The sequence below is a fragment of the Ciconia boyciana genome, chromosome 10 (genome assembly GCF_034638445.1).
Source record: "Ciconia boyciana chromosome 10, ASM3463844v1, whole genome shotgun sequence".
NCBI classification, from domain to species: Eukaryota; Metazoa; Chordata; class Aves; order Ciconiiformes; family Ciconiidae; genus Ciconia; species Ciconia boyciana.
Genome location: NC_132943.1, coordinates 39,060,607 through 39,079,066, shown reverse-complemented (window position 1 = coordinate 39,079,066; position 18,460 = coordinate 39,060,607).

Below are 18,460 nucleotides of genomic sequence, written 5' to 3'. Positions count from 1 at the left end.
ATGTGGCTGGTCCCAGTCAGACCACAAGTTCCAGGCCAGCAAGGTTCCAGCACATACAGTTGATTTGTTGCAAGAGATTTTTTTTTATTTTTTTTTATTTTTTTACAATTTTTTCCAAAAATTGGGAAGAACAACATAGGTTCCTCACATCTTCCTGCCCAGAATGGCTGAGCCCTTTGGCCAAAGTGTCCCCCATGTCCCTTTAGCTGCAGCTGGGAAAGAAACCTGAACTGAAGGCCAGTACCCAGACCAGGAAATCTAAACCCCAAGAGTTACAACTCACAATGTTATGAAGCGTCTGAAGACAAAATCCAACAGAGCAGGAGGCAGCAGATCTGCCCAAAATAAGCACCTGAGGAAACATGCTGGAGCCCAGCTAGGCTTGCCCCTGGCAGAGGAGCTGGCCTGGGGACACCCCTTGCTGAAGCGTGGGTGGAGGTGGCCTCGGAAAGGGGCTATGTGCCCCCAGCAGGTGGCAATGCAGCCTGACAGCATTGCCACTGCCAAGCACATGCCCGCACCCTCAGCTGCTAAATCGTGCTGTCTCGCAGTGCTGTCTCTGCTGGGACATGGCCTGAAGCCAACAGGGCCAGAGCAGCCTTGGGTCTCCCTGACCCTGCTGACGGGTAGTCTTGGGAGTTTTCAGGCAACCCCTTGTTTTGGCCACGCATGGGGATGGAGGAGCACAAGGCAGGGAACCGGGCCCCATGGAGCGAGGGGTTTCAGGCCAGTGGGTTTTTTCAGGTTTTCAGGGGGATCCCTGTGCCCAGTGGGTGTGCAATGTTAGCATCCAAACTCACTCCCAGTGCAGCAGGAAGCGGATAACTAAGCTCAGGCCAACATAGACTCAGAACCCCAAATCCAGTATCATAGCTGGTGTGGATGGATACTGCAGCATCTGTATAGCTAGGCCTTTCAACTTAACCAAGCACAGCTCATTAACCTTGGCAAAAGGGGGAAGCACAGATTTCCAGATTATAGCTGAAACCAAGAGGGTTGCTTCATTGACTGTCCTCCCTGAATCAACCAACACAACCTATACCTTCTGCTTGCCTTTTTGGTTTTGTTTTTTCCTCCTTACCTTTGCTTTTCTCAGTGGCAGTCATTTTCTGGAAAAATCATTTATGTGGGCCAGATATGGAGCTGCATAAAGCCCATGGAGTTAGTTAAGCTGATTCAGAGCAGTTTCAGACCCAGCCCTTCTGCAACAGCTGAAGGTAGGAGTCAGGGGGAGTTTAATTAACTTGCAACAGTTAATCAAATTTTAGGCCTAGCTAATAAACCTGTTTGTGCCTGACCTTAACAGCAAGTCTTGGTATATTAAAGGATGCAAGCAAGATCTGACAGGTAGTTTTTTGTTGGTTTTGTTTTGTTTTTGTTTTGTTTTCTTTTGGAAAGAACAAGCACAGTCTTCCATCATTCAGGATGTCCCTCATCGAACATCCCCTTACCATGAGCTGGAAACAGATACAACACCACTCTTCCTTTAACATATTTACACCCCTCCTGTACCCCTGTCTTTGCCAAAGATTACAGAATATCACTTCATACCAACTGGGCTTCAGAGAGCTCCTTCCCAGGCCTGGAGCAAGGATCAGGGATGCTGTTACTGCAAAAGTGACATTGCTTGGCTTGGGTGATGCTTTGCAAGCCCAGAGAGGAGATGAGGGGCTTGCTGTGCCAGTGGCCATGCTGGCACTACTGTGAATGTGGCACCTGGTGTCTGGGGACGAGCATTGCCCACCATCCTGGTACCATACCATTGGCACAACTGACCTTTGAAAACAGAGGATGAGCATGAAGATATCTGCCTGCCTGGGTGGGTGGGTGCAATGCATGGCTGCTCCGAGACCCGAAGAGGACCATCACATTCTTGCATCTTGCAGGATTTTTGCTGTTTCAGAATCAAAACCACTCTTTCAAAAGCTGTTGGGGAAAAGCAGAACAAAACAGCTCTCAATACAGCTGCTGATTCGAGACAGAGCCTGCTATTGCCTCACTCACAAAGCTTTGTATTCCCAAGTGTTGCTCAAGCCAGCTTTCACCCTCAGCATAGTGGTCCCTGCTGTTTCTTCCTGCAGCAGAGCTGCCTGAAGACACTTGCGTTTTACCTCTTCTCCCCACCTCACTCTCACCCACTTGTTTCTGTCTCCATGCTGCCCCTTTTGGGGAAGAAGGGTGGTGGCTTTTACTCTGGATCATTTAACGAATCCAGTTTACAGCATCACAGCAAAGGGGAACGCAAAATGCAATGTGGGAGGAAGGCAAAATCAGCTTAGCACAAGGAAACCTACACCTTCCCTGCTGCTCATGGGCAGGAAGCGTTTGAGCACAACCCAGGACCACCCGACAACAACCTCATCCGCAATATTTGGGCAATCTAGATGCTAAGAGTCACCAGCAGAAAGGGGAAAAGAGGATTAAGTTCTTTTTTGTGTAGCCCTCAACTCCAGAGGCACAAGAGCCATTTGTTTTTGTCACTCTCTGTGCTGGACAGGACACCTTGCAGCCACCCTTCACCCTCGGACGCCATGGTCCCTCCGCTTCACCCAGAGGGTGAAAGATGGCAAATTTGGCCAAAAAGTACAATAGATCCTGTAATGAATGGCCACCCTTGAAGCCTGTGGATGACAGTACACTGCTCTGGTTCCTCTGCAGCAAGGCATCAGCCAGCAATGGAGAAGGCACAGAGGCAGTGCTAAAAACAACTTGAAAGCCTTAAGAAGGGAAAAAAGAGCGCGGCTGTGGGGAGCCATTTAACTCCATCTCCTCATGGCTGGGGAATTTCTCGCTGGCAGGACATGTGTCAGGCAGCCCTTGCGAAAAGCTCGTTTTGCGGCCATTGCAGGTTGCTGCAGCATTTGCAGTGATCTCAGGCAGTAATCGAATCTACTGGTAGTACTTCACCGTCCATAAATCCCATTGGAGCCGGGCCCATAAATAGTTACACTGTAGTACGCAGCTGCATACAGGGCAGGAGCAAATGTTCCACATAACGGCTGTTGGCTCTAATCAGATTGAAGAGTCGATCATATTTCCACCATTTGGCCAAGTTTTATTATAGCTACCCCTCCTTAAGGATACCCCTCACTGGTGAAGGGGAGACCACAGTAGTGCCAAACAGCTTCCTTGCAGGGGAGACCTAAAGCACCCCTTAGTTGCAGGGGTTTCCCCTATTCCCAGAAGTTTTTTGGAGCTGTTTTGTAGCACTTTGCTCTGTCACTGAGGTGCTCCTCCTCCATACTGACGCTTCCAGTAGTGGATAGGAAGAGATCGATCAGATTTTTACAAGTGGCTGAAAAAATAAGAGAGACGTCAGAAGACAAAGCCTAAGAGACTGCAAGAGGATCACCATAAAACACAAACTTTGGATGAGAGCACATCCTACATCCAGGGATACCCTTGTTAGTAATTCGTAGCTTATTTATTGCCGTGGGAAAGAGGACAAACCCCACCTGGGTGGCAGCTATGGCAGGTCACAGTTAGGTGAAAGCCGCACCAAGATACAGCACAGCAGTTCCCAGAATAGGGCTCGCCACCCCACCAGACTGCAGTGCTTAGTATTTACAAGCCTGACAAATTCATCTGCAAGAAGCTGGGCTCTGGACCAGAAGTGGGAAGTTGCCAGTAGAAGCATTTGGGAACCCCTGGTGGTTCATCACCACGGAAGATAAACTCCAAGGTGTTTATACCACCCAAAGCTGGGAAATATCCCGTTCCAGCAGGGCTAACCCCGTGCTTTACAAGCATACGGAGAAGACAGAGCCTGATGTAGGGATCCCAAATGAGTACAAATGTGTCCAGGTTTTGGGAGCACAGAGACCCTTTTTAAAACAGGGCAATCATCTTCCATTATCTCTCCCCCTCTCTTGTTATCTTTACAACGCCAACAGTTCCAATTCCCTGGTTTTCATCAGCAATAATCTAATTCATTCACTCCAATAACCACTTAGCCTTCCACTGAATAGTCTGTGCATTCAAGTGTTGAATTACTGCCTTGTAAAACCAAGGAACAATGATATTAGCACTTACTTCCCACATCCCTGTTTTGTGACAAGTGATATCAGTGAGGGGGAAATAAAGAGACATTCTCCATAACAAGAGAAAAATGGCCCGACATAGAATAGAATCATAGAATCGTTTAGGTTGGAAAAGACCTTTAAGATGATAGAGTTCGACCGTTAACCTAACACTGCCAAGTCCACCATTAAACCATGTCCCTAAGCACCACATCTACATGTCTTTTAAAAACCTCCAGGGATGGGGACTCACCCACTTCCCTGGGCAGTCTGTTCCAGTGCTTGACAACCCTTTCAGTGAAAAAATTTTTCCTAATATCCAATCTAAAGGAGATAATATCCATCTAATATCCAATCTAGGGACATGGTGTAGTGGTGGTCTTGGTAGTGTTAGGTTTATGGTTGGACTCGATGATCTTAAAGGTCTTTTCCAACCTGTATGATTCTGTGATTCTGTAAACCTCCCCTGGCGCAACTTGAGGCCATTTCCTCTTGTCCTATCACTAGTTACTTGGGAGAAGAGACCAACCCCCACCTCTCTACAACCTCCTTTCAGGTAGTTGTAGAGAGGGATAAGGTCTCCCCTCAGCCTCTGCTTCTCCACGCTAAACAACCCCAGTTCCCTCAGCCGCTCCCCATCAGCCTTGTGCTCCAGACCCTTCACCAGCTCCGTTGCCCTTCTCTGGACACGCTCCAGCCCTCAATGTCTCTCTTGGAGTGAGAGGCCCAAAACTGAACACAGTATTCGAGGTGCGGCCTCAACAGTGCCAAGTACAGGGGCACGATCACTTCCCTAGTCCTGCTGGCCACACTATTTCTGACACAACCCAGGATGCCATTGGCTTTCTTGGCCACCTGGGCACACTGCTGGCTCATATTCAGCTGGCTATCTACCAATACTCCCAGGTCCTTTTCCACTGGGCAGCTTTCCAGCCACTCTTCCCCAAGCCTGTAGCGTTGCATGGGGTTGCTGTGGCCCAAGTGCAGGACCCAGCACTTGGCCTTGTTGAACCTCATACAATTGGCCCCAGCCCATCAATCCAGCCTGTCCAGGTCCCTCTGCAGGGCCTTCCTACCCTCAAGCAGATCAACACTCCCGCACAGCTTGGCGTCGTCTGCAAACTTACTGAGGGTGCACTCAATCCCCTCATCCAGGTCATTAATAAAGATATTAAACAGAACTGGCCCCAACACAGAGCCCTGGGGAACACCACTTGTGACCGGCCGCCAACTGGATTTAACTCCATTCACCACCACTCTCTGGGCCTGGCCATCCAGCCAGCTTTTTACCCAGCAAAGCGTACGCTTGTCCAAGCCATGAGGCGCCAGCTTCTCCAGGAGAATGCTGTGGGAAACTGTGTCAAAGGCTTTACTGAAGTCCAGGTGGACAACATCCACAGCCTTTCCCTCATCCACTAGTCGGGTCACTTTGTCACAGGAGATCAGGTTAGTCAAGCAGGACCTGCCTTTCATAAACCCATGCTGACTGGGCCTGATCACTTGCTTGTCCTGTACATGCCACGTGATGGTACTCAAGATGATCTGCTTCATAACCTTCCCTGGTACCGAGGTCAGGCTGACAGGCCTGTAGTTCCCCAGATCCTCCTTCTGGCCCTTCTTGTAGGTGGGCATCACATTTGCTAACCTCCAGTCAGCTGGGACCTGCCCATTTAGCCAGGACTGCTGACAAAGGATTGAAAGTGGCTTGGTGAGCACTTCCACCAGCTTTCCTTCTCACTTTAAGATTTAAATATGATACATGTTTTATAATAAGAGGGCCTGATTTGGGATTCTTCCCAGCTGCAATTCTCACAAAACCTAAAGGAAGGTGATCACCTTCCTACACTTCTGTCCTTCTTTCTAGTTTTGCTGAAATAGTCCATAAGAGTCAGAAATATCACTGGGACAATACAGAAATATGGACAAGCAAGGCAAATCGTTAAGCCTCACCTTCTTAGGAAACCAGGCCAAGAAGAGTGAATCGTATTAGTTGGAGTACGGAAGTTGCAGCCAAACTATTTGGTTAGCAAATGGATTAGATATACCTGAACAAAAAACTCTTTAATGATCCACGTGCAGCTTGGATCCTCCTTAGATAAAATGAGGGATAAATTCTGCAATGAATTCCACCATTTGGAAAAAGAAAACCCCACTGCATTACTAGCCTCAACACATTTTCTACTGTAAAAGGTTCATGCCGTGCCCATGCAGACAGAGCTGAGCCCTTTAATAATTTCAGATGATGGAAGTTTCACATGCCATCCTGCCACCACTTCTGATCTGAGTGGGAGACACAGCGTCTACACCAGACAGATCGGTTTTCAGGTCTGCTCCAACAACTGTCTCCTCTGTCCGATCAGCTCAGGACAGTGCTTCCTCACCACTTTGGAAGGCAGCTTTGGGAGCTCTACTAGGAACTGGGAGAAAGCCTCCATCCACTTGGGACCATCAAAGGGTTGGACTCCAGCCTACAAAGTCTCTATGTGATGCCCCGACAATTCTCTAAACATCACAATTTCATCAAAAGGAAAGAAACTTAGAGAACAGGGGCTGGAGACAACGTTTGAAACATGCTCAGGCGAGACAGCTCGTTCCAGTGGATGTGCCTTACCTTGGACTGGGACTCAGCAGACAAATCTCCTTCCTCTCTCTACAACTGCCAAGCTGGGGCTCCTCCAACAAATCATTTGGCTGCCCTCTACTTTGGTTTTCTCCCATTTCTTTTGCTTATTTTCCAGCATGTCTGAGGGAGGGTTTCTCATTATTTCTTGGTGTGGCACATCACATAGGGACCACAGTTAGAGCTTGAAATCTGAAGATGCTTCTTTTGCATTTGCCATACTGCAAATAGTAACATTTTTACAGCACTTTCAGGATGCTCAAAAGCTGCTGAGGAAGAAATCAGTACCTAAAAAACCAAATGTACAAATATAGAACTGAAAGCAATGCAAAATTAATACTATGTCTCCAACATTATGCCTTCCAAGTCTTGTGAGAGAATATCTGGGGAAAAAAAGTCTTTACAGAAGTGCTTCATTTCCCAGATGAAGGAACATCTGAATCATTTCTCCTCTGATTAATCTGTTATCATCATGCTCTGCCACTGATTATTCCCTGTACTTCACAGTCAGGAAGTACTACCATGGCAGTGAGATGAGCCTTGGCTGGATTTGTAGCTGTCAGGAAGAAGGCAGCATCCCGCATCTCACAGATAGCTGCCAGCCCTTTTGCTATTGCAAAACTCCCCTTTCCCTGCCTCTGGCCAGGCCTGCCAGCTCAGCTAGAAGGGGAAAGCTGGGCAGACAACCCTGCTGCTCCCAGCCAGCATTGCCCAGCCCTGGAAGCTTGCAGGAGATGTGCTCTGTGAAGCTAGATCACAGGGAACTAGACTAGGGTGGAGTATTGTTTGTTACGATGTGGATCACAACCCTGTCCTTTGCCCACATGTAAGCCCACCCCGTATGAACCCTGAGGAGTGCACAGCCCACCAGCAAAGAAACTGTCACTAGCTCTTTAAAAAGGACCATGAAAGTTTGAGGTGCTTTACTTAACCGCTGCAAAGGTCATTTGCCTGCATGAAAACTGAGTTATAATGAAGTGTACCACATTTGCTGGCCAAGATTGTCAAAGAGCTGTTAAAAACAGCAGGTATCTCTTGGCCATCTATTCTATAGCAGGCCAGGCACCCCAAGGACCCTGCTAGCTGTTGGGCACATTTTCTTCAGCTCCAGCTAAATCACTGGACATAACCTTTAGATATGACACAGGGCTGGGAGCCTTGCATGGACACAAATTTAGGGCTGGCTGAAAAGACAACACAGAGAGAAAAATCCAACTGGCAGTTTGCAATGGCCATGGGAAGGTGAAAAGCTCCATCCTTCAGGAACATACAGAAGGTGGGAACAGATGCATTTAAAAAAAGCATACCAGGAGTCTCTTTTGACTGTGAAACAGAGAGCTAGAAACCACACTGAATTGTGATCTTCTTAAAGTGAACTGGAAGTAATAAAATTCCCCGTATCTTTGCTTTCCAGAGGGGTTGAGCACTTTCTGTTTGTCTCATGACAGCACTGGGATGGGAATTCAGGCCCCATGATGTGGCCACTGCGCAGACTTTTCCTGCCCCCAGAGCTCAGAAAGGAAAGGTGTGCCAGACCCCTGTTAAACTGTCCCCCTCAGTTCAGCATCCAAGCATTTGCAGTGATGATACCTCTTCAATGTGCTGGGTACCTAAATCCTGTTTGTACATATTTTCCTAGCTCTCCCTATGCCTCAAACCCACTTACCAGACTTTCTGGCTGTATTTATGTCTTTGTTTTTATCCTCCTCATACTACTGTTTCCCATTAGGTTCTTTTTCTCCTTAATTTGAACCCTAATGATGCAACATACAATGTACAGTGTACTACACATTCTTGTGGCCCCAGAGACATCATTAGAAGCAGACTTAGTTATTGCTTGCTTTTTAAAAATCCATCTGTAGTAACGGATTTTCAAGTTTTTTTGAGACACCTTGATTTGGAGGATGTTCAGCTTAAAAATCCATGAAAGGAGGCCACAGGGGGTTTTTTGGTTGTGGGGGTTTTTTTGTTTGTTTTGGTTTGCTTTTTTTGCGGGGGGGTGGGGGTGGGGGGTTGGAGTTTTTTTAAAAGAGGAGAGTGTTCATCACTTTCTGAAAACCCAGAATTGGTCTCTGAAAATCACTTGTGACTACTGAAATCCTTGGCCAATAAATAACAATTACCATCCTCATTACTGAGCAAAGGATGACAGGGAAAGCAGGTCTGCATCAGAGCGCACCGAGAGGAAGAGCAACCCTCAGCCACTGAAGCTGCCAACAACACGTTCGTCCTGGCAGATGTCGTCTTATCCCAAGAGCTGCCACTGCCACTTTCTGCGGGACTGTTTTCTTCAGCTGTCTAATCCTGAGCTGCAGCAAACACACGGCTCTTCTCCTCCCAGTAAGCAGACAGACCACAAGAGCGAGTGTTCACAACCATGCTGCAGCTTTGGCTTTCTCCTTCCCTTTGAAGGGACAGGACTGTGGGACAAAACACACTTGTCAAGTTAATTAGGAATTGGGAATATCAGTTCTGAACTCTACTGTGAAGAAAGCAGATCTGCTAAATTAGATGTGCTATGAGTGGGGGCAAGGTGCTTTTCAGCATTCACCACCCTCAGGTAGAAAAGCAAATGTGCTACCCAGGATTAGCAGCATGCTTGTATTAAATGTTAAAGCCCACAGCAAACTGAGAGACTTGATTACAGTTCTTCTTTAAATACTGTTAAAATGATAAAAACACTATACAAAATTCTTGTGGAAATTGCACCTTTCAGAAGGGAGATAAAAACTTTGCCTCCATAATGGCAACAAAAGGGAACTGTATGAAGTAAAAAGAAAAAAAAGAGTGAAGCAAAGAGAAGATGGCAGGGACTGCATCCACGCTGGAAGCTTCCTTGGGGACATCTCTACAGTGATGCTTTAAAGGATCATAAGCCCCATCTAATTTTAAAAGAGACTGAGAGTCTCAATTGATCTCAGACCATAAAAAGCACAAATGGGAGAGAGATACTCCCAACTCCAAAAGCAGCAGGCACAAAAATTACATTCCAGCCTCAAACTTCAATGGCTGGTAACTATGGCATTATTAAATGTACAGCAGGTCCCCTCTCCAAGCTATCCTAAAAAATCTGTGCTAAACTGACATTCAGCTCAGGAAGAGGGAGAAGGGAGGCACTGGCAGGAGGCTGCTAATGTTACACCACTTCCCACCCCTTGGGAGACGCATCCAACAAGGTGAAGGTTCCACCCATAGCCACAGACAGATTTCCAAGTGTCTTGATTCTCAGATCCCTCAATTATCTCAATATGATTTTATGATAAAAAGAAACCTGTACACTCATTGCAGGGAACAGCGCTCAAACTAGGAGACTGTATCTTTTTATATAGCTGCTGTATAAATGCTAAGTCCCCAAAAGCTTATAATTTAATTCTAAGCAATCTCCTTTGCCCCTGCCAATTCACTTAAGCACAATAAGAGAAGAATTAATAAAACATCTTCATCAATCATTATCTGTATGTAACATTCACAAGGACAAATCAAAACACACACAAAATTAATTCACAACAGTTTCTGAAGGAAAAGCACTGGCTTGTGTTCACTGCAGCACATACAGTTTCATGTTATTGCTAGTTAAAAGTATTCAAACATTCAGCTAAGTTGTTTACTTTAGACATCTACCAGGAAACAAAACCAACTCCATGTGCCCCACAGCGGATCAGTCACAAAACACATCATGGATAAAGAGGAGCCAAAATGAAACATTCGCCAGTACCCGCCAGGCAGAAATGTTCCACAGCAACAGACACCTGGAGACAACATGGTTATGTGGATCCCACGTCTGTAGCATGACGCCTGCCAGGGATCGTCCTTCCTATTATATTCCCAAGGAAGCTAACACTACGACAAGGTGTTTGAGACCGCAAAGGCGGAGGAAGCTCCTCTGTGATGCAACCAACTTTATTTCATTTTATCACACCGGTTGCAAAACACTGCTGGAGTTCTGCTCTCTTGGGACCGTACGGGTGCCACAAACTATTGCTGAAGTAGCAGGTAAATACCACAAAGTAGTGTTTCACTTCTACGTGAGAGATGAAAAGCATGTCTGAATTTTGTAAAAAACACTAAATACCTTAATGGATAACGCGGTTGTATGAGTATGGAAAAAAAGTTATTACAAAATACACACTTGAATTTCTAAATCACTTCCATTTTGTGGAAATGTCTTATATTCTTTGGCAAAAGTCTTCACCAAATTTATTTACTTGACAAGAGTTTTTCAAATTATTTGCTTAAAACTAATGATGAACTTGTTATTGCAAAAGCTTTCTGCCAACATCACATTCTGAGAGTTAGACAAATCAGGTAGGAAATAAAAATACTACGTGGTCTACTTGTTAATCAAGACTGTCCAGGTTTTAAGTCGTGAATAGTTACATTTACCCATCTTTGACAAACCCAGAAGCTAAAATTCATTTGCAAAAATGAAGGGGTAAAAAATTTCAAATGTGACCATTGTCAAACAAAAAGGGTGGCCCAACTAATTTAAAGAAGTCATGAGGTTGGAGTTTGTGTCAGGTGACTCTTGCGTGGCAGCATCACCTTTCAGGATCCAATCTCCCACCTATTTCAGAGCCCCCAAAACTACAGAAGTGAAGACTTCTTCCACTGTACTTACCACTGTAATTTAAACTGTCCTTGCTACAAACATTCATCCAAAGCAGCTTTGGCACTTAGGGTCCAGCTGCACTTGCTGTTCCCACTTCTATGATCCAATATTTCTCAAGCAGAAAGGTAGAAATAACCTTATAAGCAAAAAGGGTTGAAAGTCACACCTGCACGTACACACGCAGCAGCCCACAGCCCACTGTTGCAGTTCTATCGGCTTAACAGAGTTGCTCGAGAGAGATGAGTTTGGGATAAAACTATTTAATAAAAATAACTGAACTACCTTTGGGGGTAACAGTCTTCATAAAGTATGTCAGCAGCCTCTTGCTGGCAGCTCTGAAGTCATCTCATATTGCAAAGCAACTGACTTTGACAGAAGTTTAACAAGCAGGAGAAAAAAACCTCAGGGCTGGCTATTCAAGCAGAAGTGGCTGAAGTTGAAACGTTACTAGTATCGTACTCTGTAGGTACCTCCAAAGCCCTGATTACATGCATCTTATATGAAATAACAATTTGAAATGTAATAGTTGAGAGAGCTGCAGGTGGAGGCAGAGGCAGCTTGCACTGGCTGCCAAACACCAGGCACTTGAAGCTTTCATAAGGTGTTCAAGGTGCTCAGTCACTCCCTGCAGCCAGAGAGTCCCTCTCAGGGGGTCCCCTTCAGCCCTTGTGCTCTGACATACCGCCTGACCCCGCAGGATTTCCAGGTCCTGGATCCAGCAGCACTTTCTGCAAGTCACTGTATATCTCCTGCTATCAACCTCTGATCTCATAGGTCACACGAGAAGCAAAATGACATTATTGAGCATCACCATGTCACTTGCCTCCCTACAGCTAAATAAGGGGTGCAGAAGCAGCAGGCTATTTAAAGAAAGCCATTACAGCTACTTGACAGATCCTGGAGGAGAGACATCACACACATATGCATCATTGCTCCCCAAAAACAGGCTTGCACCTATGAGCAGCTTCAATGGGAGGATTTTGCAGTGCTTTACCGAGGTTTGTTTTCACACGCAGAGGGAACACAGAGGTGTTACAAGCACAACAAAAAAGGCCAAACTCCATCACAGCTAGTTTTAAACAGCTTGGCCAGGTTTATCCAATGCATCGCTGGCAGTGGCGAGACCTTCCTGCCCCCTGTAAGGAGCACCCAGCAGCTCACTGTGTGCTCTGGCCCATTAGACTGCAGCACAACCAGTTACTGAGTCTCCCCTCTTCCACTAAAAGCATTAAGGGACCCACATCATCTTCTCGTGACACTTCTAAAAGGAGGCTCGTCTACCCCTGACTGGCTAGAGGAGTGCGAGGAAATTCTGCCTGGCCCTGCCTGCAGCCTCCTTTGCCTGCTCGTTGGAAGACACCTCTCCATCCATGGGCCAGGCACTGGGAAGGAAAATCCTGCTGGGGCAAGAGGACACTGCCATCAGAAAGCAGCTGTTAATGCTATGGAAGAATGCAAGTCCATACACAACATCAAGCTGAGCACCATGATGGCTGGGAGGCTGGAACAAAGGTGTAGTGTTGACTATAGAGGGGTGCTACAGCTTGGGGTGCCATGGGGAACACCCTGCCACCAGATACGATAGCCTCAAACCCCCAAACCTCCAAAGAAAAGTGTCAGCTCTATCTTTCCATGTCAATTCTTTACATACAGCCACTTTTACAGGTAGCAATAAACACTTTAAGAAGGTACACAGGATGCTCAGAAACACTCTCATAGTGATTCATGAGAAAGGAGGAGCTCATCAAATGTTTTACGCTCATTTGTGTCCTCTCAGATAACCATGGCACAGATTATATTCAAGATACTCGTGTGGATCTCTATCAGGGCTTAATAAGCCTTGACAATGCTACTTAGACTCTTTAAACAGTTTCCTGAGATATGTAAATGCAATTGATCATATGATAGCATAGTTATAGCCCTCCCCCCAAAGAATATAATCTTCATGGATATGATTCAAAATGCACGAGTATTATCTGAAACCTACATAGGTTCCACAAATCCAAAGTATTTACTGTTAGACATGGAAATAGCTGAAAAATTTTAGTTCCTACAGCTGCGTTCTTGCTGGGCTGTCTCAAGGTTTGCATATGACTGAGTTAAATTCTAACACAACAGCAAGACTCTTGCATGCAATTAGAAAACAGGGTGTTCTGGTATATCCAACAGGTTTTGGAGTGTCTGGGCATTTAGCAATATTTAAACAAATGCAGACCACGTGCTTGGCAGAGACAGAATTTCAATGACAAGGACAGAAAATGTATGATCACGGAGAGTGATGCTCACATCTCCAAGCTTTGAGTCTTGAAGGCTATCCATACCTCTTGTCATCGAGAAGAAGTCTTACTGATGGCTGAAGAGAAAAAGAGGTCTAGACTGTGACAGCACCAAATTTCCTAAAAACAGATACGATCTTTGAGTTTTGAGAGATTTCAAGCCCAGACCATCCCTAACAGAAATCAGCAAAACTTATCCCACATGTTAAGCCTGATGATTTATCCCACCACCGAGTTTGGCCTTTAGATCCTAGGCTGACTCAAGACCTTCTGAAGCATTTTATGTCCAAAATGAGAGAGAGGAAAAGTGAAAGAAAAGAGGTTGATGTCCCATATGTCACACTGAAACTTTCCAGGCAATGCAGGTACGTGGGGACTCTATGCCATATACTTAGCTATCCTTTAATGCTCTTTCCAAGTCTGAAGTCACTCCATCTCCTAGTAGATTAAAATGAGACCTGAGAAAGACACAGTTCATTTTAAATGGGCAGTAATTTAACTCCTCTGCTGCACACTCCAGGCAAAAGAGAGGAAGGGAAAGGCAGCAAACCTCTGCAGCTCACATCCAGGCTGCGAGGCCCTGAAGCCACAGGAATCCCAATTGCCCAAAGCAGCACCAAGGGGATTTTATCCTTTGTAGTGTGAGAGAACATGCAGAGATTAGCGTATTACGCAGTGCCTAATCTTTACGTTTAAAACTACGTAGTATGCCTCTGGGCCCATCAGCTAGTGCTTTCCTTGCTAGAGAGTCCTGCCTGGTGGGATTTGATACGCACATTCTGCCTCAACCACAGCCCTTGCCAAAGGAGCTGGGCAATGGGAGCCAGGTGCAGCCCTGCTCATGCATATTTTGGTTACATTTAGCCAGGCACTTGCGTTTCAGAACCTGGTTGCTCCGTGATCTATAAACTGATGCTCGTGCAGAGGAAACTAAGGCGCCAAAAAAATGATCGAAAGCTTTACAGGAGAGTGGAAAGCAAACTGCAAAGAGCACTTGGGTGACACTGTTTCTTCCTCAGAGAAGAACAGCATTGGGAAGGTGAGGAGCCTGAACGTGAGCTGAAGGCAGCCCCCAAGTCATCCAGTAAGAGCTGAGAAGCAGGCACACCTTCAGGAAGCTGCTCCCCGCCTCGTCGGCCCTCCTGGGGTGAGGCGGGGGGGTGATGGAGATGCTCGCCAGCTCTCTGAGGAATGCCTTGTATGTCTCGCTGCCAGTTGCTGGGGGACACTGACATCGTCTGGGACAGAATTAGAAAACCTTGAGCAGGAGGGCAATGCGGCACAAGTGCTAAGTCAGCCGTAGGCTATATGTGGCGCACCAGTTGGTGCTCTCTTTCCCCTTCTTCAGATACTCATTCCTTTGGCCTGCTCCTTCAGCACGACTTGACTTCAGCCTATACTGCCCTGTGACTGCTGTATACCTCTGGCTGCATTCAGGCTACCAATGCCTTACGCAGCACTTGGAGGAGCCAAGGGGTGAATCCTCCCACCAAAACACACCCATTGCCTCCTTCAAGCCGACAGAGCCCTTCATTTGTGCAGAGAATCCAACCTTTGTGCCACACTGTCTCCAGCGTTCATCCATCATTGTCCTGTCTGCCACCACCTGCAAATCCCATGGTGCCAGGCCTGACTGTCTGCTGGTCACATTCCTGCACAGTCACCTCCAGGTCTCCTCCTGTGCTCCCTGCTCCCAGACTGCCTTCCTGAGGACAGGGCACCCTTGTTGGACCAAGACCCCTGAAATGTGCTCATCTGGCCATTTATTGGGCTTGACTCTCTTCTGCACAAGCTTCCACAGCTTATCAGGGTGTCCTGCAGCTGCAAGCATCTTGGATAGCAAATGGCTTTGCTTTTCTGTGCCTTGCACATTGTGAGCACTGACAAAGCCAAATCATTAGTAGATTAATTAGGCACCCTGTTGCACACAGTCAGCATTACAGCCTGAAGCTGAGATCCTGAGAGTTTGCTGGCAGTGGATCCCTGGCTTGTTACTGTGGTGAAATGTGCAAGAATCAAAGCAGACAAGTAGTCCAGCCAAGGCAGTCATCTCTCTTATGGCCAAACCCACAAGTTTAAGAGAAGGCACAAGGATCTCTGCAGCATCTCAATGTGAAAAAATGCACCCAGTCTCTATCAGTTCAAGAACTGCTTAAGGACAATGAAATGCATTATATATTCCTTCCAAATTTGTTATGAATTATGGTAACTGTGATATTCTTCATAACTGCCTAAACACCCCGTTCCCTTCTGCATCATATTAAGTTCTTGGCCTCAACTAGTCCCCCAGCAAAAAGTTTCACAATCTAACTGGTGTTGGAAAAAACATCATTCCCACGTATTAGTTTTGAGTTTCACTGAACCTCCCTTGTTTGTGTTCAACAGGCTTTTCCATGAACTTCCCTGTACTTCTTGTAACTTTGGATAACAGGATTACTTCCCACTTACAGGCTGAATAAAGTAGGTGGTTGTACCAGGGCACAGCTCCAAACCATTGCAATCTTTCTCAAAGCTTGTTGTTTGCCAAGTGGTATACGTACGCTTGCAATTTTTCCTGCTGACATTGCAGCCACCCAACCTTCAGAAGAGGAACACAGCAAATATTTAACAGCAACAGGTGTCAGATAGGAGTTGATCACAGGAACGAGAGGACATGTCAGACAGCTGAAATGATAGAAGATAAGTGTGCATGGGACAGGAGAAATACTCCAAGAAGAGACTGGCATAGGTTGACTGTCCTTAGGTATTTATAAACACTGTCTATATTCTCAGTGTTACACACCTTGCCTGAAAGCAAACTCCCACCAGAGCCTTCTGAGTGACCAACACCACTTCCCCAACTGCTTGACCTGGCGTCCTGTGATGAACTCACCAACGATTTCACAAAACAGATCAAGGAAAGCACATTTGAAGCAGACACTCAGAGACACACTAAACTCGCAGTGGCCCTTTTGGCCACAGAGTAGTAGCATATAAATTAGCATGACCTTGCCCAAAAAGGATCTCTTCCTCTGTGGCCTCCTAAACCAGCCCTCTGGCTGCCCTGTCTATCTTGAGCAGAGTAAAGCACCCAGAAGAAAACCGCTGGCCTAAGCTCTTCTGAGCGAACTTACCCTGGAAGAAGCACGCTTTACCTTCTGACCCCTGCGCAACACTGCAGATAAACTGCGACTAGTAGATATGTCTCTTGGGTGGTCATCATAGCATGTGTGGCTTGGTGGACATATCAAAAGTGTAAAAGGAAAATAAAGTTCCTATGCAGATAATGAAAAAAACAAGTACCTTGTTTTTAAGTTACTGGCAAAATGGGAAGTTAATTGCATTTTCAGGCATTTTAGACAGCAAAAGGCAAAAGTCTCAAAGGGATTTCGTTGTGAAACAGAGCAGAAGCAGCAGTGCTCACCCTTTCATCCAAGAGCTTCGTGGCTTGCATGCTCCCCTGAAATATGGGAGATCTACTCTCCTGCTTCACTGCATGGATTTAAACCATTGCCTCCCTTCTCCTGGACAAGGGCCTGACTCCCTGGGCTATAGGAAACCCCAAGACAGAGCCATCCTATTAAAACTGGACCAGAAAGGCAGAGACTTCGGAGTAATAGCACAGGGAGCACAGCCCAGTGCAGGAACTCCCGCTTCCATTCTGGTGCTGCAATCAATGCCACCCCTATGTGACTTTAGCCTGAAAAAAGGAACGTATTCCACTTCAGAAGTGTCAGAATTAATCATGTCAATGCTCTAGATGGAAAACACACTTCCGTTGTATTAATTCAACTAAATGCAGCCTGAACACATGAAAGTTTTGTGTTGACCAGAACTGCATCCTCATAGATTAAACCATCTGTAAAAATCAGGCAAGCCCCAAGCAAGCTGACCCCCATTTCAGTGACTAGCAGGACTAACAGGACATGGTTTCCTACCAACAGCTTTCTCACTGCTGGATTTTCTGGGACCTTGTGAAATCTGAAGCTCTGTCACCACTCATTATGCCTCCTCTCAACATGGATTCTCCTGCAGGAGAGAGGCATCCATGCACTCCCCAGGAGCTGTGCACACGACAAGGCAGATGCCAGTGATAATTCACATCCCCAGCTGCTGCCGCTTTCCCTTAGAAGCGGGTCTTGGCACGTCCCAGCAAGCACAAGTGAGAGGCTGGGGGTTTGCTCTAGTATTCCTGCTTGCATGAAGCTGCTACTAAAAGCGGAAGAGGAGCCTTCCTGCTGCAGCCCCTGGAACCAGCTCTACAGCCCAGGGCGAGATGGTATGACACCGCCAGAGACCTGTGAACGGCAGCTCCCATGCAAGAGCACTGGGACACATCTCCTCTGCATCACCTGGGATGACTTTGCTGCCTAGGGACAGACCCAATGCACTCCCAGAGATGTCTTGGGACACATCTAAGCTTGCCAGGCAGATAAACCTGTGGTGTCCTGTCCCAAGCCCAGAAAACTGACTGGATCCAAATCCTTAACCCAGCAATTGAAATAAGGACCTGCCGCCATCCTCCTCCTCTGCACCTGTTTATCCTCTTGCCTGATCAATATACAATTATTCTGTGGCATCTCCTCACAAAACCTCCTTTTCTGGCAGCATGAAGCACGTCCAGGCGCATCTGCATTCTCAGACAGGCCACACTATGCAGAGCCAGCACTAAATTCATGCTTCATTTCTGAAAGCCTGTCTTCCTTTTAAAATATATTTGATGGTGGCTTTCAGGCTTATTTCGTTTCTATGGTCACCTGAGGTTTGCAATTATTAGATCATCACTGGTTCTTTCTTGCAATTACTTAAAGTTCTCATAGGTGTAGAGATACATAAAAATTATTTTAGACTATTTTCCACCCAAGTTATACCTCCAGGATCCATTTCCGCTGGTGGATTTTGCTAAAGTTTGGTTTGCGCAACATAAAACATCAGCATCACTGGAGATGCCCTCATC